Genomic DNA, 22,114 nt, shown 5'->3' with positions numbered 1-22,114 from the left:
CGTCCCCTTTCTTTGGGGTGTTCCAGTCTCAGTTCTCATGATGTGTTCTGCTTCTGCAGGAATTTCTGAAGCTGCTGAGTGTAGAAAGCACTGAGGAGGCTGTGCTCCCACCCCTGTGAGTCTTCCAGGCATCATCCTCTCCCCTTGGCGAGGCGGCGTCCATGGCACACCGAGGAGGCTGTGCTCCTGTCCCCCGTGAGCTTTCCAAGTGTCCTCGTCTCCCCTCCAGGGGGACAGGAGGAACCTTTCAAACCCTTCTTAAACTTGTTTTCATGTCTTTGTTTTAACAGTTTTCTTTGCATCGTCTCCCTTATCCAGAAGTGAGGGTGAACGGAGTTATTCACGGGAGTCAAGAAACCACACGCAGCCCAAAGTGACGTTTGTTTCCCTGAAATGATTTGTGTGTGTTCACCTTAAAATGCAATCAGTAAAACAGGTGTGTTTTGAGGAATGACTTTAAATTACTCAGGTGAAAATGTGACAGTTAAATTTCATCATCTGTGTGGGTGTCCACAACCCCCTTCTGTGATTGCGTGTGAGTTTGTGACTTGTGGTTATTTTTGAAGAAAGAAAATCTGTTGCTGAGGACTTCAGATGGTGTGCTGGGATTGTGTAGGGTGGACATCGGGGGCTTCAGTATGTGGCTTCCTTGAAGAGGTTCAAATTAAGGCTGAGAGTCCCTACTCCAAAATGCTCCGAAACCTGAAACATTCCGAGCTTCCTCATGACACTCGAAGGAAATGCTCTTCGGAGCACTTTGGATTTCAGGCTGGGGATGCTCAACTGGAAAGTGAAATATTGCAAGACCCTTCTGGCCCCAGGAGCTTGGATAAGGTCATGGAGGGGGCCTGTGCCGGGTGTCCCTGGAGTGTGAGACAGCCTGGGCTCGCTGAACTGGTTTTTGTAGGAGCCACAGAAGGGAAAGAGGGTCAAAGTGGCCACGCCTGGCTCCTGAGAAGTCTGGACCAGAAGGAGGTGGGCGCAGAGGGCAGCAGTAGAGTCCCCAGCGTCCGGGGCTCCTGTCCCTGGTGGAGTTGAGAGCCTCCTCTAGTTGTGGCCTCTCCCCTGTCAGCAGCCACTGAGGCCTGAAGGGAGAGGGGGCTGAGGAGAGGAGGAAGGGATAGGCCTACTTCTGGAGAGGGCCAGCATCTGCCTGTGCTAGCCTCGTGTGTTACTCCTGCATCCAGGGTGCACGGCCATGCCTCGTGGTGTAGCGGTTCCCGGGATGCACAAGCGCTCTTGTCTGCAGTAACAGCTTTGTCTCCGACCCTTGGAGGCAAGTTACCTTTTTCCCCAGTGAAAAGAGGTAGAAAATCTTACAGAAATGCATTTGCTCTAATGTCTATTTTCCGATAAGACATGGTCGCTTAGGCTGCATCTTTGGGAGGTCAAGGCAGGAGGATCACTTGAGGCCAAGGGGTTCAAGACCAGCCTGGACAACATAGTAAGACCCCCATCTGTATAACAGAAAAGTTAGCTGAGTGTGGTGGTGCGTGCCTGTGGTGCCTGCTACTCTGGAGGCTGAGGTGGGAAGATCACTTAAGGCTACAGTGAGCTGCTATTGCTCCACTCTACTCCAATCTTGGCAACAGAGCCGAGACCCAGTCTCAGAAAGAAAAGTAAAAAAAAAAAAAAAAAAAAAAAAAATCCAGAAATGTCATTTTGTTTTTAAATTATCCCAAAAGAAAAATCGTTTTTTTCTAAGAATGTAAAGGGAAACTGATACGATTCTTTCCTTGCATTGTTTCTCCTTTTCAAATATTTACAGTAGTCTGTCCACATCATCTCTCATCTCATTACAAAGCAGCAGGTGTCTTTGAGGTTAGTGGTGTTTCTCTGTGTCGCACCTTGGAGAATAGCCAGCATGAAACCTCTTACCACGATCGTGTACATCGTTTGTAGTCCCAATTAAAATCCTCTCCAGAGACACCTGTGCTGCTTATTATAGCAGAACTTTGGTTGTGCTGAAATGTGCATTCAGCTAATGGTTTTAAGCTCATATCTGAGATGATGCTGTGTAATTCCTGAAGCGTTATGGGATCAGTAATGATTGAAGATAATTCTGGCTGATGTCATTTAGAGGATATTTTTCACTTCAAGTTAAAGCTTCCTTCGTGATAGTCATTTTGGGATTCATTTAACTATGTGCTTTATTTCATAGCTCAAATTTTCATTAGTAATTTCATAGCATAGGATTTTGAAAGCAGATTTGGCAAAATCTTTCTAACAAAATGTTTGCTTATGACGTCCCAAGGAACAGCACTCAGAATTGCTGGTAACTGTGGTACATTTTAAGGCTGATGATAGAAGTCACTTGAACGGTAAGGGCTGCTCTGTGAGGCAGATGGGGTTTGAACCCCAACCCTCCTGATACACCAGTCCTGACCCTGGCCTTCTCTCCACTGGGAGATGAGAAGGGTGCCAGCATCCTCCTCACAGGCTGTCCTGAGAGCCCTGGACTAAGGGCTTGTTTTCCTCTTGCAGGTGGCGCAGATGTGGGGGCTTGACGATATACACACTGCAGGCTGCCAGTGTCGGGGTAATCCAGTGTTATTCATAAAGGGGGGATTTGTTTTGCTCCCCTGCAGACCAGGTGCTGTGCTGCTGTTGTAGCAGGTGTGTGGATCCTCTTGGGTGGTCCTCAGGTGGACAAGGAGTCACCGATTCTGATTGCCAGTGTTAGATGTGAGGGGACCATGGACCTCATGTGTTCAGAGGGGAGGAATAAAAAGTTTTGCTTGTAATTCCAGGACTGTCTATCCCAGGAATGCCAAACCACTGGCTTTCACCTGACGCAGTCGTAGGTGACACGGTATGGAAATGAGGACTCATGTTCCGCATACCTGAGCCCAGTACCCATCTCCCTCCAGGGCCGTGGCCAAGCCCTCCTCATTTCGTTGGGTTGCCAGCCTGGGGATCTGTAAGCCCAGTGACGTCTCCGGTCTCGGCCTCCCTCCCCGTGGGGACAGAAGGTGGCTTCAGGAATCTGGTGAAGAATGCCTGAATGAAGCCGAATTGTGACTGCAGTTCTGTCTAAGGGCCTCCCCGGGTGTTAGATGTCAGTAAATGACACCTGTGTGTGGATCTCATGTGATGAGAGAAACAGTGGGGGAAACCAAAGCTTGTGGAGTCTGCAGGTTCTCGACTTGGGGGGGTGTGTACCTGTGTACTTGGTGAGGGGTGTGATGTCTGGAATGAGTGTGCAGGTGTGTCACGTTTGTGCTCGTGTGGTGAGTGTATTTAGCAGGTGTGGCTGCAGTGAGCATGTTCATGTGTGTTGCATGTATTTGTCAGTGTGTGTGGAGTGTGTACGCGCATCATATTTAGTGAGTGTATTTGAGGGTGTGTATGGAGTGCATACATGCGTTTGCGTGCATAGTATTGGGTGAAGGGGTGGCATGTGTGGAGTAAACATGCACATGTGTGTGCTGTGTGTGGGGTTTCTACGTGGTCCTCCCCTGAGCCTGCTCCTGGGCCCTGCTGTCCTGGAAGCTTTAGTTTGGTGCGTGTTTGATTCCGGAAGATTCTGGAACCAAATTCTGAAGCTGTGATCACAAACTTGCAGCCCTGGAGGACGCTGGCCCATGGAGCCGGCACGAGGGTCTCTGCTGGCCTCTCCCTGGGCTCTGTCCACAGAAGAGCATGTCCGATGATTGAGCTGTGCGGGTCTGTGGCTCCCCAGCCTCGAATCAGCCCTCGGTTCTGTCCCACCTCTGTTTTTCTTGCTGAGGGGCTCCGGGAAGTGGTGCCTGGGATGGCGTTTTCACCCTGGGGTTGCTTCGCCAGCTGCCCAGGTGCTGGCTGCCTGAGACCTGCTGCCGTCCTGGGTGGACGGGGCTGGCGCGGGGACATCCCTGAGCACCCGCGGGAAGGCAGGTTTAAGAAGTGCCAGAGGTGAGTGGCTTCCTCCCACACTTGATTTTCTGGAAAGTTCTGGGTCTCATATTTTTCCCTAAGGGAAGTTAGCAACTGAGTTTCTCTTTAGGGGAACGTCTTCGCAGCGTCTGTTGTTTGAATGTTCTCCAAGTGTGGAATACTCGGGGCCGTATGTGTTTGGGAACATCCGTGTCCTGAGCGAATTCAGTAGGGAATGGAGAGAGGCCTCCTGTCAGCTTGGCCTCTGTTTCCAGCTTGTTGAGGGTTGGCGGCTGCTGGTATCCCAGGGAGAGTTAAACACCGGGCGGTGTGGGATGGGAACGTTTGCTCTGACAAGGTCAGTGGGAAAGCATCTAAACAAACGTTGCTGTTCTCCGGGCTCCTCGGGGTCGAGCTTGTTTTGTGGGGTTGAGGGAAAGCTACCTTTCTTCCTCTTCCTCACCATTTGAAAGGTGTCCAGGACACGTTCCTCTGGAGAGGTGATGCGCGTGAGTGGGGGTCAGGTCATAAGCTCCGAGGTTATTTGGGACCTGTCAACTGATTTCCTGAACACACAGGTTCCTGATTAGCTAAAACATTTCAACACGACGTGATAGCTGGTGGTTGTTTAAAGACTATCACAATTTTCCAGTTACTCTTTAAATGCCTGTTGAATAAGGGAAAATTCACATATTTTTCTTTTCCTGTCTGCATACTTGATATTTTGTTTTTTGTTTTTTATGTGGGTGTGCAGCTAACAGGAATTAGAAGCAGTCTCAGCCCTGGGGAGACTTCAGGACCGCCTCAGTCAGTGCTGAAGGGAGGCAGGGATTTGGGGGCCTACCTCCTCCATAGGACGGACACCAAGGGCCAGAGGTCAGCAATCTCAGTGAGGTCACAAAGACGGGCACACCCAGCACCCTGGCCCATGTGCCTCTCCTTCACCTTTGTCTCTGCTCAAAGCTGCTCTCCTGGGTCATCACGGGTGATCTTTAGGCACGTGCTTGGTTCTTTCAGAAGTGGCATCTGGCTGTGGTCAGTGTGGGCCCTCAGGACTTCCATGTTTTTGGCTCACATCAATATTGGGCAGTGGTGTATGTTTGTTTTGGAGGGGTAGATCCGGTGGATTTTGGCTTTGCCAACTCATTTAATACCTGTTCTCCTAGGCGCGGGGACGCTCTCGTAAGCCGCATGTTCTCCTGGGTTCTGGGACCCTATCTTAAGCTGTGTGTTCTAGGCGCTGGGACACTCTCATAACCTGTGTGTTCTCCTAGGCGCTGGGAACCTATCGTAAACTGCATGTGAGGGATCTCGGAGGTGCTCCTTATGAGGATCCGATGCCTGACCTGAGGTGGAACAGTTGCAATTCAAAACCACCCCCCAGAAAAATTGTCTTCCATGAAACCCATCCCTGGTGCCAAAAAGGCTAGGCGACAGCTGGCCTAACAGGTGCTAAGATGTCAGTAGATTTTTGGACTTGGGCCTCAGTTGAAGAGGGTTAGATTTTGAAAGGTGGGCTTTGAAGGGCTTCTAAAGGGCAGGTTTTCATCTCCAGTGGGGCCTGGCCAGAACTGGCTAGAACTGACCCAGAAGCTGACAACTAGTCAGGCTGGCTCACTGCCTGTGTCCTGTGTGTGCAGCCTTGCTGTTTATTCAATTGTCTGGTGGCGTGGATTCCATCCACAGCCTCAGAGTAGTGGAAGCCATTACTTCAAGGCTGACCTTATTTAACTTTATCAAAAAGACATGAAAATCATTTAGTATAAATCTTCCAGATACCTGTATCCTTTCTTTTCCCAGAGGCTTTTTAAGTATTGCAACTTAAAAATCTTCAAAAATAACTTAAAAGGAAAACCTCTAAGTACATTTTTGGTGAGCACCCTTGACAGCTTTAATATGTGAAGTAAATTCCCTTGACTTTTGTATTCCTAGAAACTCGTTCATGTTTGCAGAAGACTTTGTATTTTGTCAACAGTGGCCACTGTTCAGTGACCATCACACCTGCCGTGTCTCATTTAGAAAGTTGGATGTGGATGTATTCACTTTTCAGACACACAAACACATGGGCTGTTTGTTTTTGGTTTTGATTTTTTTGTTTTTTTTTCTCCCCCCAGCTGAATTCAAGAAAGGGAAACAAGCAGAGTAAGTCCCCGAAAGTGTCTAAGTGGCTGGGTGGGGGATCCTACTATGGTGTTGGATTGTGTTCTGCCAGACATCGCTCCTCGAAAAGCTGACCCTGAAAGGGCTGGCATTGCCCTCACCCTGGGACATTCGTCTGTCTCACCAGAAAATGAAGAATCTGCCAGAGTACTGTGAGTCAAATTCAGTCAGAACTCGATTAACTAAGAGGCTTTGTCTCAAAGGCCAAAACATGAGGACACATCTTTAATTTTTAAGGAGCGCTTTATCGTGAGTCAGTTCTGACGTGTACTGCGTTAGGAAACCTCTGAACTTCCACAGTCAGGCCCAGAACTCTGAGGGAAAGTGGTTGTGCCCTTCCCACTGATTTTTGTCACTAGCTTTATTCATTTCCTTAAAACCCTTTTTGTATGAGTTCTATTATAGTTTGAAAAAAAATTCACTTAGGTAGAACTGGAAGCGTTTCCGCAGTATTAATACTCATGACCCGTTCTGGGTCTCGGTATATGTGTACTCTATAAATGTACATGTGTGTATGTGGTGTACGCATACTACGTGTATTTCCACTGTGCATGTATTTACAATGTATAGGTATGTACACTACATTTGTGTCCTACACACGTGCATGCTGTAGGCATGCATGTACATGTGTATGTGTATCTATGGTCACTATGGTTATATGCGCACTTGGACACCTATCTGTTCTGCATGTGTACATACATGCATGTATTTAATGCCATATACATGCCTGTGTACATACATCATGTGGGTATGTGCACATTATTTCTGCAGAGTATATATACATATGTGCACACAAGCATGCATGTACACTATGCACACTGAATAAACTTCTGGATATGTACACACTAATACATATACATGCTGCATATGTATGTACACTATTGCATATGTGTATACGCTTTATACGTTAGTGTACTGATGTACATTGTATACATGTGCATATGTGTACACTGCACGTGTGTATGCATGCTGTAGTGCACCTACGTACATTTGGATAAGAGTGTATGCTATACACACGTGTATACATATAGCAAATAGCATACCTATGTACGCACGGATGTGCATGTGTATGCCATATGCATGTACATACAGGTATAGTATACCTGTGTACACTGCATATAGATGGGTGTACGTGCTATGCATGCGCATACGTGTTAGCTTATGTACATTTGCTATATGGATGTGTGTATGCTCTATGCTTTTACACTCGTAGTAAACTTGTTTGTACACTATATTTGGATGTGTGTACACTCTATGCATGTACACCACATGGATCTGGATGTGTGTGCACTCTGTACGCATGTAGTGCACTTATGTACACTCTACGTATTCGGATGTGTGTACGCTCTATGCAGGTACACGTGTTACAGTGTACCATATATGTACACTATGTGGATGTAAATGTGTGTGTGCTCTATGGCACCAGGAATAGGGCTCCCGCAGGGATCCAAGAACACACCATCTCGCTGGCACCGGAGAGTGTAGGATGAAAACAGTTGTTTGTTACAACCTAGTTGAAATTTGGCAGGTTGCTATATCCTTTGCAACGATTTAGGAACAGTCACTTCATTGATGTGTGTGTTCCTGAAATCATAAACAGCTCTGTGAGGTGTGTCTCATCCCCAGACGAGAGAGGGAACCGAAACAACAATGACTCGGTCACTTAAGTGAGGTAGAACTAACATAGCAGCTGTCTAGCTTTCTGTATTGTAACTTTGTCAGCAGCTCAATGAGAAATCGGCACTCATCAGGAAATGTGTCCACTTTCTACTGTTCTTTATTCGTGGCGTATTTACTGCCTCGTGTTATTCCTCACGATGTAGCAAAATCCCTCCTAGAGTTGTGAATATAAACAGTTCATGACAAATGTAGTATCTTCTTTGTTAACATTGAAAACGATATGTAAGTTCATCTTCAGATACTGTTTGGAAGGATGAGAAAGAAGATGTTTAGGACAAAAGAATAGAGAGCTTTCAAGTAAACAGGGAAAATAAGGACTTTGTGCAAAATATTTCCAAATTTGGAATTTGAGAATATTAAATCTCACATCTAAGATCATAGGTAGTTTTTTGGGGGGGTTTTAAAATTAGTACTTGGTTTTCCATGTCTTTGGGAATTTCAGTCCTGATGGAGGATTGCAGGAATAATCTGATTTTTCAGAACAGAAGGACAGTCTATCTCAAAGGTAAATTCCAGGTTGTACCATAGAGAAACAGAAATTGCTGTCAACTTTCTGTAAGGTTCTTCAGTTCTTTCCTCTTCTGTGGTTAAAAAACCATCTCTGGGTTTAGTCTCAGCCAAGTTCCTCTTATTAGGTTGCCTTACATTTCGCACAGCTGTTGAGTGTCTTCATCATTCGTAGTTAACTTGTCAAAAGCAAAACTTTGTACTAGTTAGATCTGAGCACCTTGAAGGCAGGGCTTTGTTTTATATTTTTAATAAGCAGCAGGGTGATGGCAGGACTGGGGCCCTTCATCCCATCATGCGTTCCTCAGAGCTTTCAGAGTTCTCACTGCGTGCCGAGTGTGGTGTTGGCTGTGTAGCATTTAAATAGGAATATGAGGCTCTGTGACTTGGGACGCTCTTACTACCTTCATAGAGAGCTTGGTGACAGTTCAGCATGACAGCTTGCACACCTGTTGTGTATACTTTATTACGGCCCCACAGAAAGGGTATTGATTTAAACGTGACTAATTTCTCTTGTTTATTTTTGCCTTTATTCCTAGTTACAGTCCCGATACTTTTTCTTCCTTTAAAATCTTGCTAATCGCTGGTAAATTCGTGATAAACTATATTTATGTGTTCTCTAAATCTAGCGATTTAACTGGAGGTCATTTTTCTTGTACCATGTGTCAGTGCTGTGTCAGGATGGTTCAGTTTTACATTGTCAAAGGATTAACTAGAGCAGGATGCAGTCTTACTGGAACTTGCTCATTTATGAAATATAGGCACTTTATTTTTTGTTATACTCGAGGTGTGCTCAAATGTAAACATTTTGAGCCGTGTTAGAAGGATATACAAGATTGTAATGAAGAAATCAACAACTTGATCAAGTACCAGCTAATGAACTTTATGTTTGAAGTATATGGAACATGGACCTTGGCAATCAGTTTTCATCTTGACCTTTTATTTTTTTACTAGAATCTTGGTCTGTCACCCAGGCTGGAAGTGTGGAGCACAGTAGTACGATGTCCGTTCACTGTAACCTCTATTTCCCAGGTTCAAGTGATTCTTATGCCTCAGCCTCCCTAGTAGCTGGGGTTACAGGGTGTGTGCCACCATGTCTGGATAATTTATTTTTAGTAGAGATGGGGTTTTGTCATGTTGACCAAGCTGGTCTGCAACTCCTGACCTCAAGTGATCCACCCACCTCAGCTTCCCAAAGTGATAGGATTACAGGTCTGAGCCACCATCCCTGGCCTGATCTTCTGTTCTAATATTGGTTATTCAGTCTCAATGATAGCGCCTGGTTGTATTAACTTGCTGTAGAAAGCACAATTGCAATGAATTTGGTTGTGTATGTACGTGCTGACTTAGCGTTCATGGCAGCACTGTGAGGTGGGCATTGTTCCTGAAGGAAGGATGGATGGGCAAGTCAGGGCTTAGATACGGGACTTGTGGGCAGTCACTGTTGTCCCATGGCTGAGATCAGGCCTGTCTGTCGCCTGTACCCTGAACTCTTTTTTTTTTTTTTTTTTTGAGACGGAGTCTCGCTGTGTCGCCCAGGCTGGAGTGCAGTGGCCGGATCTCAGCTCACTGCAAGCTCCGCCTCCCGGGTTTACGCCATTCTCCTGCCTCAGCCTCCCGAGTAGCTGGGACTACAGGCGCCCGCCAACTCACCCGGCTAGTTTTTTGTATTTTTTAGTAGAGACGGGGTTCACCTGTGTTAGCCAGGATGGTCTCGATCTCCTGACCTCGTGATCCACCCGTCTCGGCCTCCCAAAGTGCTGGGATTACAGGCTTGAGCCACCGCGCCCGGGTCCCTGAACTCTTAACACACGAACGAGCAACGGTCAAGAGTCGGTGCTCGAGTGTGATGTGGCCTGTGGTGTGTGCCTCTCAGCCTTGCTTTGGCTCGGGGTAGCAGGGCAACAGCTCCGTCCCTCATGCGGCCACCTGGGAGTCCCATTAGAACCCACTGATACCGTTTATAAATGCCAGGCTTCGAACGTTCTCCTTGGTACCAGCACATCTGGAATCGGACAGTGCAGTTAGATTCTCGGCCAGCAAACCTGTACAAGAGTGTGTGAAGTCTGCGTTTGCTTCTCCCGGACAAAGGTGAATTCCCGGTCACTAGTGGATGACAACAGGTGTGGCCTCAGGAGCAGCACGGAGACAGGCACCCGGGTGCAGGAAGAGCACCTGCAAGAGGGGTTGGGGAACGTGACAGACGCACGTGCGAGTTTAGCTGTTACCGTGGCAGGTGGGGGGTGGGTGAGACCAGATTTTCTCATTGTTGCCCCTTTCTGAAAAGGGCCCTGAATTGACTTCTCTGTGGCTCCTCGCGCCTCCTTGTCAGGTTGGAGGAGACTGCTCCCCTGGCTCAGGCCCTGCTTGCGGCGAGACGGAAGCTGCTGTTGCTTGCCCTGCCCTCCCTGTGACGTCGTCTGTGCTGTTGTCCGGGAACAGTTCTGCCGAGCAAGCTTGCACTCTGCTCCCTTCTGCTCTTGGATTTCATGTCTGGAAGGCTTGTGTTCTTTCCTGATTTTTGATAATGCTGAGCTATGTTTTCGCAAGGATCACACGTGCCCATACAGGGAGAAGCTCCTTTGCAACTTTAGCATCTTGACGCTCTCAAGCAGAGCTTGCTATCGAAGTTGACAGCCTCCTGTGTTTTTGTTTTGGCAGAAACTGAATTTCAGTCCTAGGACAGCTTCAGCACACTTGATCCTAGCTCTTCTCTCTCACTGCTCCCCTTGTGTGTGACAGAAATCATATGCCCTGAAGTTTACCAGTCCCTTCATTTGAAAATCAGTTAATGTATGCGATCCTCATGAGAATTTTACTTTTTATTAAAGCAATCGCAAAGACTGGGTTTTGTGAAACCAGTGTTTTATGTGTATATTACTTGCACTCACAATGAGCTTTGTCTTCTGAATATTTCATGTTTCAGATTAGCCCTGGAATCATGCCCTGGAGTAGTTTTACTTTTCCGCTTTTATTTTTGGCTAAGGTAAAGTTGAGAACATTGTGATATTAGGTGTAGTGAGCCCTTTTAGTTTCTTCTATGTCTGTTTTCCTTTAAGCCAGAACCAGCAGACGGATACCAGTTTGTGAGCACCTGGCATCTCCCAGGCCTTTCCTGGGTCTTCCCTCAGCTGTCTCGTGGACAGAGCAGTCACTCGTGGAACGTGAACCTGAGAATTTGTGCGTGGAATTAAGTAAATGTCATAGCTCTCTTCTGTGACGAACGGAATCACATTAAGCCCAGTAAATTGTAACAGCAGGTTTTGCACATGCAAAGCATTGAACACCAGGACAGGTAACCAGGCTACGACGCTTCTGGTTCTGCACAAGACCTCCGGTATCACAGCACATTTAACAAATTGGCTGCATTGAGTGTTTGAAAACGTTGTGTATGTACCATGTCCGTGATTTTCGAGGGCCTGGAAAAACACCTCTGTGGTTATAGCAATCTTGATCGTTGGGAGCTTAAGGTTAGTACTGGGGCAGACTGTGTTTTAAAGAATCAAGGTCTCTCGAGTATGTTCCGGTTTTCCCATGAAGAAGAAAGATGTTAGCTGTTCTTTCCTGGACTGTGGCTATCAGAGTGCCCCACCATGGTCACTCACACGTTTACTTCATTTTCATTTAACCGGGCTGGGCTTGGGCCAGAGTACTTCGGTTGTCAAATGTCATATGAGGCTGAGGAACTGTCTTCTGCTTCATCGTTGGCATATGGAAATACTGTTTTTCAAAGCATACTCTACTCTCTCATTTGTGTTTATATAAAATAATGGAATGGTTATTTTAACTGTGCAGTTTCCTATGCTTGCTTATTTAATTGCGGAAAGATAATGGTTTTATTTTGCTAAAATCTGTGCTAGGAATTGTGCAAAATCTTTGTGAAATGCCCATTTTACTAGCTTAAGTTATAGATCTTTGTATAGAAAAGAAAAAGCCTATTGCTACAAGGAGCATTGTCTTTACCGATGCAAAAAGCTTTAGGCTTATTGGCCGTGTAGTCAGTAAAATGCATTAGAATGTGGCGAACATTGAGAAAAGCATTGAAGTTTTAAAATCTGCTATGCAGTTTTCTTCAACTCCCTCGCAAGATACTTAATTTTAATAAAAGACAGAATAAAGTGTTCCCATTGATGAAAGGGGCAAAAGGACTGTTGAGAATGTGTTCTGAACCTGAGCAGTCCTGCCACGCTCATCTGTGATGTGGTGGTGTCCATGGTATCACTTTTACAGAACTTTAAGAATGCTGCTTCTGTGAATAAAATACATTTATTCTTAGCATTTCAGTTTTGAGTTTTGAGAAGTGTAAAAAGTGTTAATGGTTTCTTTCCCTTACAGAATTTGCTTGTTCTTTTTTTTTTTTTTTTTTAAATGCCTACAAGACCGTGAAGCACATTAGTCACTTAAAAAGAAAAGAAAACAAAAAAGGGCCGGGCGTGATGGCTCACGTCTGTAATCCCAGCCCTTTGGGAGGCCGAGGCGGGTGGATTGCTTGAGCCTGGGAGCTTGAGACCCAGGGAACCGGCCTGGGCAACCTGGTGAAATCCCGTGTCTACTGAAAACACACAAATTAGTTGGGCGTGATGACTGCACACCTGTAGTCCTGGCTACTCCAGAGGCTGAAGAGAGTCGCTTGAGCCTGGGAGGTGGACCTTGCAGTGAGTGGAGATCACGCCCTTACTGTCAAGCCTTGTTGACAGAGTTTGGACCCTGGCTGATAAACAGCAACGTTCATAACGTATGGGTGAACTGCCCGGCTGCTCTGTCTAGAGTAGAATAAATCCAATTACGTTTTTGTCTTTTATTAGCATTGAAATTTTCTTAATCATCCCTTTGTTTTCATTACATTGTAGCAATATATTGCTGCTTAGAGTCTGGAACAAGTAGGCTTCTCTGGATCAGGTTCTTACTGGATTGCTAAAACTTAGAATGATTTTTCCCCTCTTTGGATGTGACTTATAGAACTTTGCCTTTTGGGGTGATGTGTTGCATTTGATAGCGGACACAGGAACGCCCAAAGAATTCACTTACGGGGCTAAAATGTACGTACTTTGTAGTGTTTCCCTCCTAGAATGAAAACGGTACCTCTCATTTGTGGGTCGATGATGCTATTTGCTGAAAACATTTTAAATTTTATTTATTTTAATTTTTTGAGACAGAGTCTTGCTCTGTCGCCCAGGCTGGAGTGCAGTGGCACGATCTCGGCTCACTGCAAACTCCACCTCCCAGCTTCACGCCATTCTCCTGCCTCAGCCTCCCGAGTACGTGGGACTACAGGTGCCCGCTACCATGCCTGGCTAATTTTTTTATTTTTGGTAGAGAAGGGGGTTTCACCGTGTTAGCCAGAATGGTCTCGATCTCCTGACCTTGTGATCCACCTGCCTCGTCCTCCCAAAGTGCTGGGATTGCAAGCGTGAGCCGCCGCACCCGGCCGAAAACATGTTTCTTTACTGCCTCAGTCCTCAGTTGGGTAGTCTGTTCTTTGTAAGACATTCAGGGAGCGGGGACATCTTGAGTCTTGAAAGGCGCTCTCTGTGAGATGGGAATCTTCCGGCTGCTTATTTAGGGAATCCTGCCGGCTGTCATTTACTGGAGAGCGCAGTTTCCTGGCTGCCCTGGTCTTTGAGGGGAGGGAGACTGAGGGGTCATTTTCCCACCTGGACCAATGTGTTTATTAAACCTGGCTTGTGTATCATTTGAATCTTTTTATGAAGGAAAAGCCACATCTGTGACTTTAAGATGAGTGGAAGTCATGTTAAAATATATATATATATATACATATATGAAATATACATATATGAAATATATATATATATATATTCTGGCTACTATGGAGAAGTTTTGTCCTTGTGACCTGTGAATACAGTCACAGGAGAGCAGAATGTTCACGGTGTGGGTGCTTACAGTGTACATGCAGAGTCACATTCTTCACTAGTATAACGTTAAAAAGTGACAAATAAGAGAAAAATATTTTGCTCATTACAACGTCGGTAAGAAGCTGGCAGCACTCTTGTTTTTGGAGGGGTGTGAAGGGAATATTGAGAAAGTGTCATCAACATTAGACTCGCCCACTCTGCAAATCCTGTGCCAGCTGGAGTGAGGACCCCGTGATGGAAAGATGCAGCCCTCTTCCCGGAAGGAGTTGAATCTTTGTAGCGCTCAGGACGCATGGTTCATCTCTATATAAAGGCAGAGTGTGAAACGCCGTGGAGGCTGAGAGAAGCGATGTGGTTAGCAAGTATGAGTGAGATGTTTGGGGCTTGTTAGCACCTGGCGTGTGTGCAGCAAGCTTTGCTATCTGCACATGTGTGATTCTTAGAACACTGGCGTCTGGAACCGTGGGGGCTGTCGAGGGCCCCAGCTCCCGGCGGGCTGAGGAGTTCCCTGTTACCACCAGGATAACCGTGATTTTGAAGGCTGTCACTCAATCCCAAGTCCTGGAAGGGGCTCCTTTCAGAGAGGAAAACACCCCTAGAGCCTCGGGCAGAATTCAGTGATTTTTCTTATAATGTGGCTTAGATTTCGCAAACATGAAACCAAGAACATATTTCAGAATGCTTATGGTTCTTTTTGTAACCATGGAAACAAAGTAATTTGCAGTCGATGGACAGTTTGCGGAAGCTGAACTGCCTACATCGTGAGCACGGCGCTCTCCCTACCGCCCTGGGCCTTGCTCCGGTTTGCTGGGGAGGCTTTGCAGGGCCTCTTGGCTGGGATACCTCTCTCATGTCCCATGTTGCTACCCCTGGTCACAGCCATACTGCTGGGCACCTGCGACGTGAGGTCACTGAGTGGACACGGAGCCGCGGGGCAGCAGTTGGTCAGGAGGTGGCATCCACATGGTCCGAAACAGGTTTCTGTTCATTAAGAATGATCATTGCAATAAAAACAGAGTGAAAGAAAACTCTACTGACCTGAGAATGCGTCCGCTGAGTTGCATAGGGAAGTGCAGTGAGGAAGGTGAGGGCTGAAAGGAAATGAGGGAGGGAGAGGAAAGGAGAGAAGGGAAGCGAAAGGGGGAGGGCGGATGGGAGTGAAGAGGGAGATGGAGGAGGAAGAAGAGAGAGGGCGGTGGGCAGGAGCCTGGGAAATGTGTCCCAGAGCCGGTTCCTGACCGTCATGGGTGCGTCAGAGCTGATCTTCCAGGAGAGGTGGCCTGGGAGGATTGACCCTTAGGAAGTGAGGGCCAGGGGGAGCTGATTTTTTGGCCCTCAGCGGGGCTGTTGTTGACCTGAGATACAGTCGATAGTTTTCCTGAAGAGATCGTCTGCACAGCCACCGTTTGCTGCCAGGTTGGAGAGAGAAGTGCTCCTCCCCATGGATTCTTTCTAGTTTGTGGATTTTTCCCAGTTTACCTGAGCAGCCTGTCAGTGGAAATGTCGGGGATTACTAACATGTCTCCATCCTACAGAGCAGTCGACCAGCTTCCGATCCTGTAGTTGTTGGGGGCACCATTCCGGTCCTGTCAGTGCCGGCCCAGCGTGGAAGCCGCAGCCCGAGGCGCTGGGAAACCTGCGGGGCTCTCACTGCCAGGGTTCTGATGGGAATCGAGCGCTGGAAGAAAGATGTCCTTAGGGCAGAGCCTGGCGAGGAGGGGGTGCTGCTGTTGCAGCAGTACATGGAATTTCAAATGACAAATGAAACAAGCTTTTAATTATGACCAGAGCCCTATGCTCTGCGTTTCTTCAAATGGAAATGTTGTGCTGAAATGAAATTGCTGTTAATCGGTTGCCTCATGCAAGACGCAAGACGGAGGGCTGGGAGCAAAGTAGAACGTGGACTTATCTACAAAGCTTCCTCCTCTCAGACTATCATCAGTTGGATGGTGCTACACAGGAATATGTGAGAATTCGTGTGAGAAAGGTGATGGGTGCAGACCTGTGTGACCGGCAGGTGTGGGGGGAGGTTTGAGAGAAGCTTTTGGCTGAAGTGATGTCAGATGCAGGTGCTGAAGTGTGATGTCTGTCTGGATGGAAGAGCACACACGCCTCTGGGCTGCGGGAAACAGATAAAGGAGGAGGTGGGCAGACGTGAGTCGTGTCTTAGGAATGGTAGCAATTCAGGCAGAGCCAGGATCAGGCTCCCACGGGGGAGGAGTGGATATCAGGACCCAGGGAGCGTGGGGCGGGGGTCATGCCCAGGCCTCTGCGGGTCTTGCTCTTGTGTCAGCAGGGCCCCGTGCTTGCCCTCCTTAAAACTTTCCTGATCCATAAAACGGGCACGACAAAATCCACCTTGTGACACTGAAGCTTAAATGAGATGATGTACATGGTGTCTTCCTTCCCTTCCTGACACATCCTAGACTCACAGCTATGGTAGCAGCGACAGACTGCATGGAATGCTGGAGCCGCTTTGCGCCTGGTGAAGCCACATGGATTTGTGCAGTGCTGGCGACTGTCTCTGAAAGCCTTTGGTCATGGCAGTGGCAGCCTGGAGTGGCTCTTGGCATACTTGAGTCTGTGGAGTGCAAGGTTGACTGGAGCTCCGAGGCCATTGATACTATCCAGGGGTGAGCTGATGAGGCCCTAAAACATGGGGGGAAGGCCGAGAGGACTTGGCTGCCAGAAGCATTGTAGATTTCTGGCTTCGAGAACTTGCTGACTTATGGACATAGGAAGGTAAACCCAGACGGCTCCAAAATTGTAAGTCCAGAAGAAAGGTGGGAGGGTACAATTGCTGACTAGGTCATGGTTGCCCTGTCCCTTTGTTTCTGGCCATCGTTTCTCCTCCCTCCCCCTGCCTTTGTGGGCTGGAGGGCCTGAGCCTGCACAGCGGTCTATTTCATGATGACAATGGCCGATTATTACCCTGCAGCAAGAAGTCTCTCCATTTTATTTGGCAGCAGTAGTTAAATAAATTTAAGGAGTGATGGTGTAGTAGTATTTGTTTTGTTTGTGCTTTTTTTTTTTTTTTTTAGTGTCATTTAACTGAATGTTATTTCCAATTTCACTGATTGAGAGGCCAAAACATGCTTTGATTTGTTATTTTGTGTTTGAGCTAGTTTATTGCCTCACAGGAATGCCAAGTATTCTGTTGTCACACATCATTAAGTATCTCAAATTGTGTTACTATAATACTTAGCTGAATTACCTCCCTTATTTTGGCTTTTAAAAATCTAAAATCTGTGTGAAACACAGGATGGTGCATCTCCATTGAGGGTTGTTGAGAAGTGTGACTTTTGCTGGCATGCTTGAGAATCAGTGACATTATTTTATAGAAACACTTTGTAACTGACAGCAAAGCTAGAAGCTCCTGTAAAGGGCAGAGTAGGCAACGTGTTATGCTTTGAGGGCCACAGAAGTCTCTGCATATATTTCTTTTGTGAAAACGTCAAAGTGTAAAAATCACTTCTGGTTCCCTGGCCAAGGCTCGGTCGGGGATCGTGGTTTGCAGACCCTTGACAGCAGCTTAGCTGAAAGCTGGTCTCCCATGCAGTGAGCAGGAGCCTACCTCATTGCTTCAGCCAGAAAGATGCTGCCCTCATGCTGGAATTTACTTCAAACAAACTTGAAAGGTCTGGCACCGCTGCTCATTTCCATACTGTTGCAGGCTATCTAAAATACGGAGGATGCCTTGGCGTTTTGATTTCGTTACTCCTCTTGAAGGGCTCTGAGATGGCTCATCATGAGTTAGACATTTGCAGAAATGATCAAGCAGAGCTGCAGTCATCTTGCAGATCAAGTGAAGTTTTTTCTGAAAGCTTGTTACAGGCTTAAATTTCTGATCCCGTTCCATCCACTGATCTCGTATGATTGGTTTTGTTTTGCACCCATTTGGGTCTGTGAAGCGTCTCCCCACCGTGGTAGAACTTTAGCTCTGATGTCATGCATGATTCGATATCCTTACTCCTCTTCTGTGAGGAGAAAGCGCTGTAGGTCCTGCGTGGTTTCCGGCCGCTCCCTGCACGCGGATGGATTGGGAGGTATTTGTGGTGTGTGAACTTGCTACCCCCAAAGGCTCCTTGTTGACTCCCCTGGACCAGACTCTTTCCTACTCCCATGGACTGCACTCCTCCCTCCTGGTTCATTCCCCGGACCACATTCCTCCCTCCTCCTCCCTGGCTCACTCCCCTGGACCACACACGTCCCTCCTGGTTCACTCCTTGGACCACACTCCTCCCTCCTGGTTCACTCCCTGGATCACACTCCTCCCTCCTGTTTCACTCCCTGGGCCGAAGTCCTGCCTCCTGTTTCACTCGCTGGTCCGAACTCCACCCTCCTCCCTCCTGGTTCACTCTCCTGTGTCCCCATGCCTCTCTCCTGGTTCACTGTCCTGGGCCCCCATGCCTCCCTCCTTCTTCACTCCCCTGAGCCCCCACTCCTCCCTCATAGTTCACTCCCCAGGGCCCCCACTCCTCCCTACTCCCCTGGGCCACTTTCCTCCCTCCTGGTTCACTCCCCTGGGTCCCCACTCCTCCCTCTTGGGGTCGTGTTAGTTTCCGCTGTGCTTGTGCCAGCACGATAAGGCTGAGTGGCAGCTCCAGGGCTATGGCTGCGCGCGCAGCTGTGGTGTTAGTGCAGAGAACTGTGGGGATGCTTCGAGTGTCACAGTCGGTATGGGAAACTAGGTGGGATGTGGATGTCCCAGGAAGGGACAGGAGCCTCCCCTCAGCCTCTGTCAAACAGTTCTCAGCCAGGCATGGTGGCTCATGCCTGTAATCCCAGCCCTTTGGGAGGCCGGGGTGGGTGGATCACCTGAGGTCAGGAGTTGGAGACCAGCTTGACCAATGTGGTAATTTTTGACACGTTAAGGATTAAGGAAAATGACTCTCACTCGTTTGCCTTGCTTTTTAATTGATGATTGGTGTAGCCCAGTAGTCTGAACTTGTTAAGCAACCATTCTTACTGAAAGACTAATGTTTAAAAGTCTCTTCCTCTGGACACGTCTTTGGCTGCTGTAATCAAATGCAATGTAATCAGCACTGGTTAATGGCTTTCCTTGTTTGGCTAACAAATGCTCCTCAGAAACTTTGGTTTCTTGTTATTTTCATTTATAATTATGTTTTAAGCCTTCTAATTTTTCTAGCTTTCCTGCAAGTTGGGAATAATTGTGATGGGTGCTTAGTTTGGGATGTTGACGTATACTCTATGCCCAGCTACTATGCCATTGTGTGAACACTGATTTCTCACTTTCTCATGAAGACTGATTTCACCTAGTTTGGTAAATTCTATTAATTTTAAGGAAGGGGGTGGAATGCATCTACTGTTAGGAGGCTTTTTTAAGGATCGGGGAAATGTTGCCATGATTATTACCGTTACAGAAGGAACATAAAAATACGTGCTGCCTTCAGTCATGATGAATATGTAAGTCCGCATCTGTGACTGCAGAAAACGGCAGCCCCAAATCTTAAAATCGTGTGGATGTACCAAGCCCATCTGCAGGGCACTGTGGAGCAGCCTGCATTAGCCGAAGTTGGCCCACAAGCCCTGAGGGATGGTGTCTGAGTTATGATAAGGCTCTGACTTGGGATTTAACAGATCTCCTAATACTGTGATATTCTAAACAAAGACACGATACTGCCCAGGGAGCCCAGTGGGCACCTGTAGGCAGTGTAGGTGAGAAAAGGTTCCAAAGAAGATTCCTGCAGCTCAGCTAGGAGGATTCTGTAAGGCAGTAGACACATCAATGTTCACATGGGAGTGTTGAGCTATATTCATTCCTTTTAAGCAGCCAGGCTTGTGTGTGTTTTTAGAGGCACTCACATAGCGCCCCTTCCACCCTCACTGCCGGTTGTGCCTGTTTGATGTTGCGGATTTCTGTGTTAAGTGTGTCCACTCTCCAAATGTATCTCTGTCTCTAGAATATTTTAGAGTAGATCATTTATTGTTTAAACGCTTGCTTTTAGTGAGGAAGAAATCTTTAAAACGGGCCATACAGACCCTGCTATAAATGTTGAACAATGGAATGTGTAATGTTTAACACGTAGTGTTTAAAGTAGAAGACAGTTTAATTTAGAAATCCTGTTGGAATGCCAACTTAAATTACCACCATCCGTATGCATATGGAAAAGAATGAGAGAGAATGTACAGAATTGGAATTTTGTCTATTTTGTCGAGATTCTGTAATGTATCAGGTACAAGCCTCACTTCATGATTTAAATGCATGAAGCTGAAATTACAAAACTTGACAAAAACATGCCTTTGAATAATGAGCCTTTATCCTCCTTGAAATAGTGATTTATTCACTAAAATGTCCACCTGCAACTTTGTCAAACACATTTGTTGCATTAGTTCTCAAGTGAGCTCAGTTTTCCAGACAGGGAGATTATTATTGCTTAAAGTTTGTCCTGATGATGTTGGTGAACAGGGAAAATCCTATGATGTGGATCCTCTGTATGTGTTACACAGCAGACGCGGCCTGCCCAACCCTCTGCCTGTAACTGGGAACCTTGACTGTCAGGATCATTGTAGAGAACCTTGAGGAAAGCAAAACAAAAAGCCTCTGGAGTAGCAAAAGATGTAGCTGATTTCATGCAGTAAAACTTACACATTTTTCTTTAAAATGCATCCTTCGGAACCTCAGTTTGCTGATTATTTTAAAATCACTGTAGTCTGCTGACAGCAGTCGTGGGAACAGGTGCATGGCCCGGCTGGTGCAGGGAGTCTCAGAGCGGAGCCACACTGCTGACACCGAAGGAGGGGCTGGAGCCATCACGCTCGTGACTCGTGCAGATGGCCTTGGCTGACCTCCAGAAGAGGAAACGTCAGTATCCAAGGAGGAAAAAGTCTATTAATTTCATGAGTGTTTGCCTTCGCAGTGGCTACAACCCTGAGTTTGTGGCACCTGCTGTCTCTGGAATGAGGAGTCTTCCCTTCCTGGCAGACAAGCTCTAGATGGGAACAGGAGCTGTGGTTGCTGGATTGAAGAGGTTTCCTTCTTGGGGAGGTGGCCTTCGAGCCTGACATGAAGGAAGCTGTGACTGGCGGGAAAGGGCCTTGGAGACAGTGTATTTACCAGGAGGGTCAGTGACTGAGAACCATCCTGTTCCGAGTGTTGCCATTCTGGTTCTAGAGTAAACTTGGGGAGAAACAACAGCCAAAAGCCTCGAGGAATATTCTGTGATGTTGATCACGTTTGGTAGATTTGTTGCTGAGACTCTGAAATGAGAAGCCCGGGAGGTGCAGGTCTATCAGGCCGTGGGACGTGGGAGAGCTGCTGCTTCAGGGGTTGGAGTCCCCATGCCAGAGGCTCAGTCCTGCAGAGACTTTTGCACAGTGGGCAACTGCTGCCTCTGGTTGATTGTGAGTCCCCCAGATGAATACCCATGAAACGTACCACGTCAGTAAAGAGTCAAACTCTGTGAAGCATTTGGAGATTTATTCTGAGCCAAATGAGTTACCATGGCCCTTGATATTACCCTCAGGAGATCCTACGAACGTATTCCCGAGGTGGTCAGAGCCCAGCCTGGTTTTACAGCTTTTAGGGAGACATGAGACAATCGATCAAATAAATGTAAGATGTACATGGGTTTGGTCTGGAAAGGTGGGACAACTGGAAACAGGGGTGTCCAGGTCATAGGTAGATTTGAAAATTTCCTGATTGACAGTTGGTTAAGAGAGTTGTCAGATAAGGGGTTGTGGAGACCAAGGCTTTGTCATGTGGAGGAAATCCTCCAGGTAGCTTCGGAGAGAATAGATTGTAAATGTTTCCCATCAGACTAAACGTCTAAGTTCTGTCTAATTCCAGAAGGGAGGTAGGGTGATGAGGCAAGTCCGACCCCCCAGCGATCATGGCCTGGACTAGTTTTTCAGATTAGCTTTGGAATGCCCTTGTCAAAAGCCGGGGTTGTTCAGATGGCCAAAGTGGCTTCGAATTCTAATGTTTTTACAACCAGAAGGTGATTGTGTTTTTTTCTGTGGATGACAGCCAGTGTGGTAATTAATATTTTGTTAGCAGATTAAGTTGGAAGTCAATG

The 22,114-nt window shown here is 47.0% G+C and overlaps 1 protein-coding gene and 1 long non-coding RNA gene across 2 annotated transcripts in view; both read left to right on the top strand.

The window, feature by feature from the left end:
- The window catches only part of LOC144338331 (uncharacterized), a 193,880-nt gene that overhangs the window by 96,973 nt on the left and 74,793 nt on the right, over positions 1 to 22,114 (top strand). The window lies entirely within an intron of this gene.
- LOC114680150 (uncharacterized) overlaps positions 1 to 22,114 on the top strand; it is a 64,890-nt gene that overhangs the window by 37,778 nt on the left and 4,998 nt on the right. The window contains exons 7-12 of the long non-coding RNA XR_013411265.1: positions 60 to 115; positions 291 to 436; positions 2,485 to 2,539; positions 2,751 to 3,137; positions 4,610 to 4,731; positions 5,130 to 5,206. This is a non-coding gene — a long non-coding RNA (uncharacterized LOC114680150). The remainder of the gene's footprint in view (positions 1 to 59; positions 116 to 290; positions 437 to 2,484; positions 2,540 to 2,750; positions 3,138 to 4,609; positions 4,732 to 5,129; positions 5,207 to 22,114) is intronic.

Source organism: Macaca mulatta, chromosome 20 (genome assembly GCF_049350105.2).
Source record: "Macaca mulatta isolate MMU2019108-1 chromosome 20, T2T-MMU8v2.0, whole genome shotgun sequence".
Classification (NCBI taxonomy): Eukaryota; Metazoa; Chordata; class Mammalia; order Primates; family Cercopithecidae; genus Macaca; species Macaca mulatta.
The sequence above is the reverse complement of the archived record's forward strand: the minus strand, read 5'-3'. Positions and strand labels throughout refer to the sequence as shown.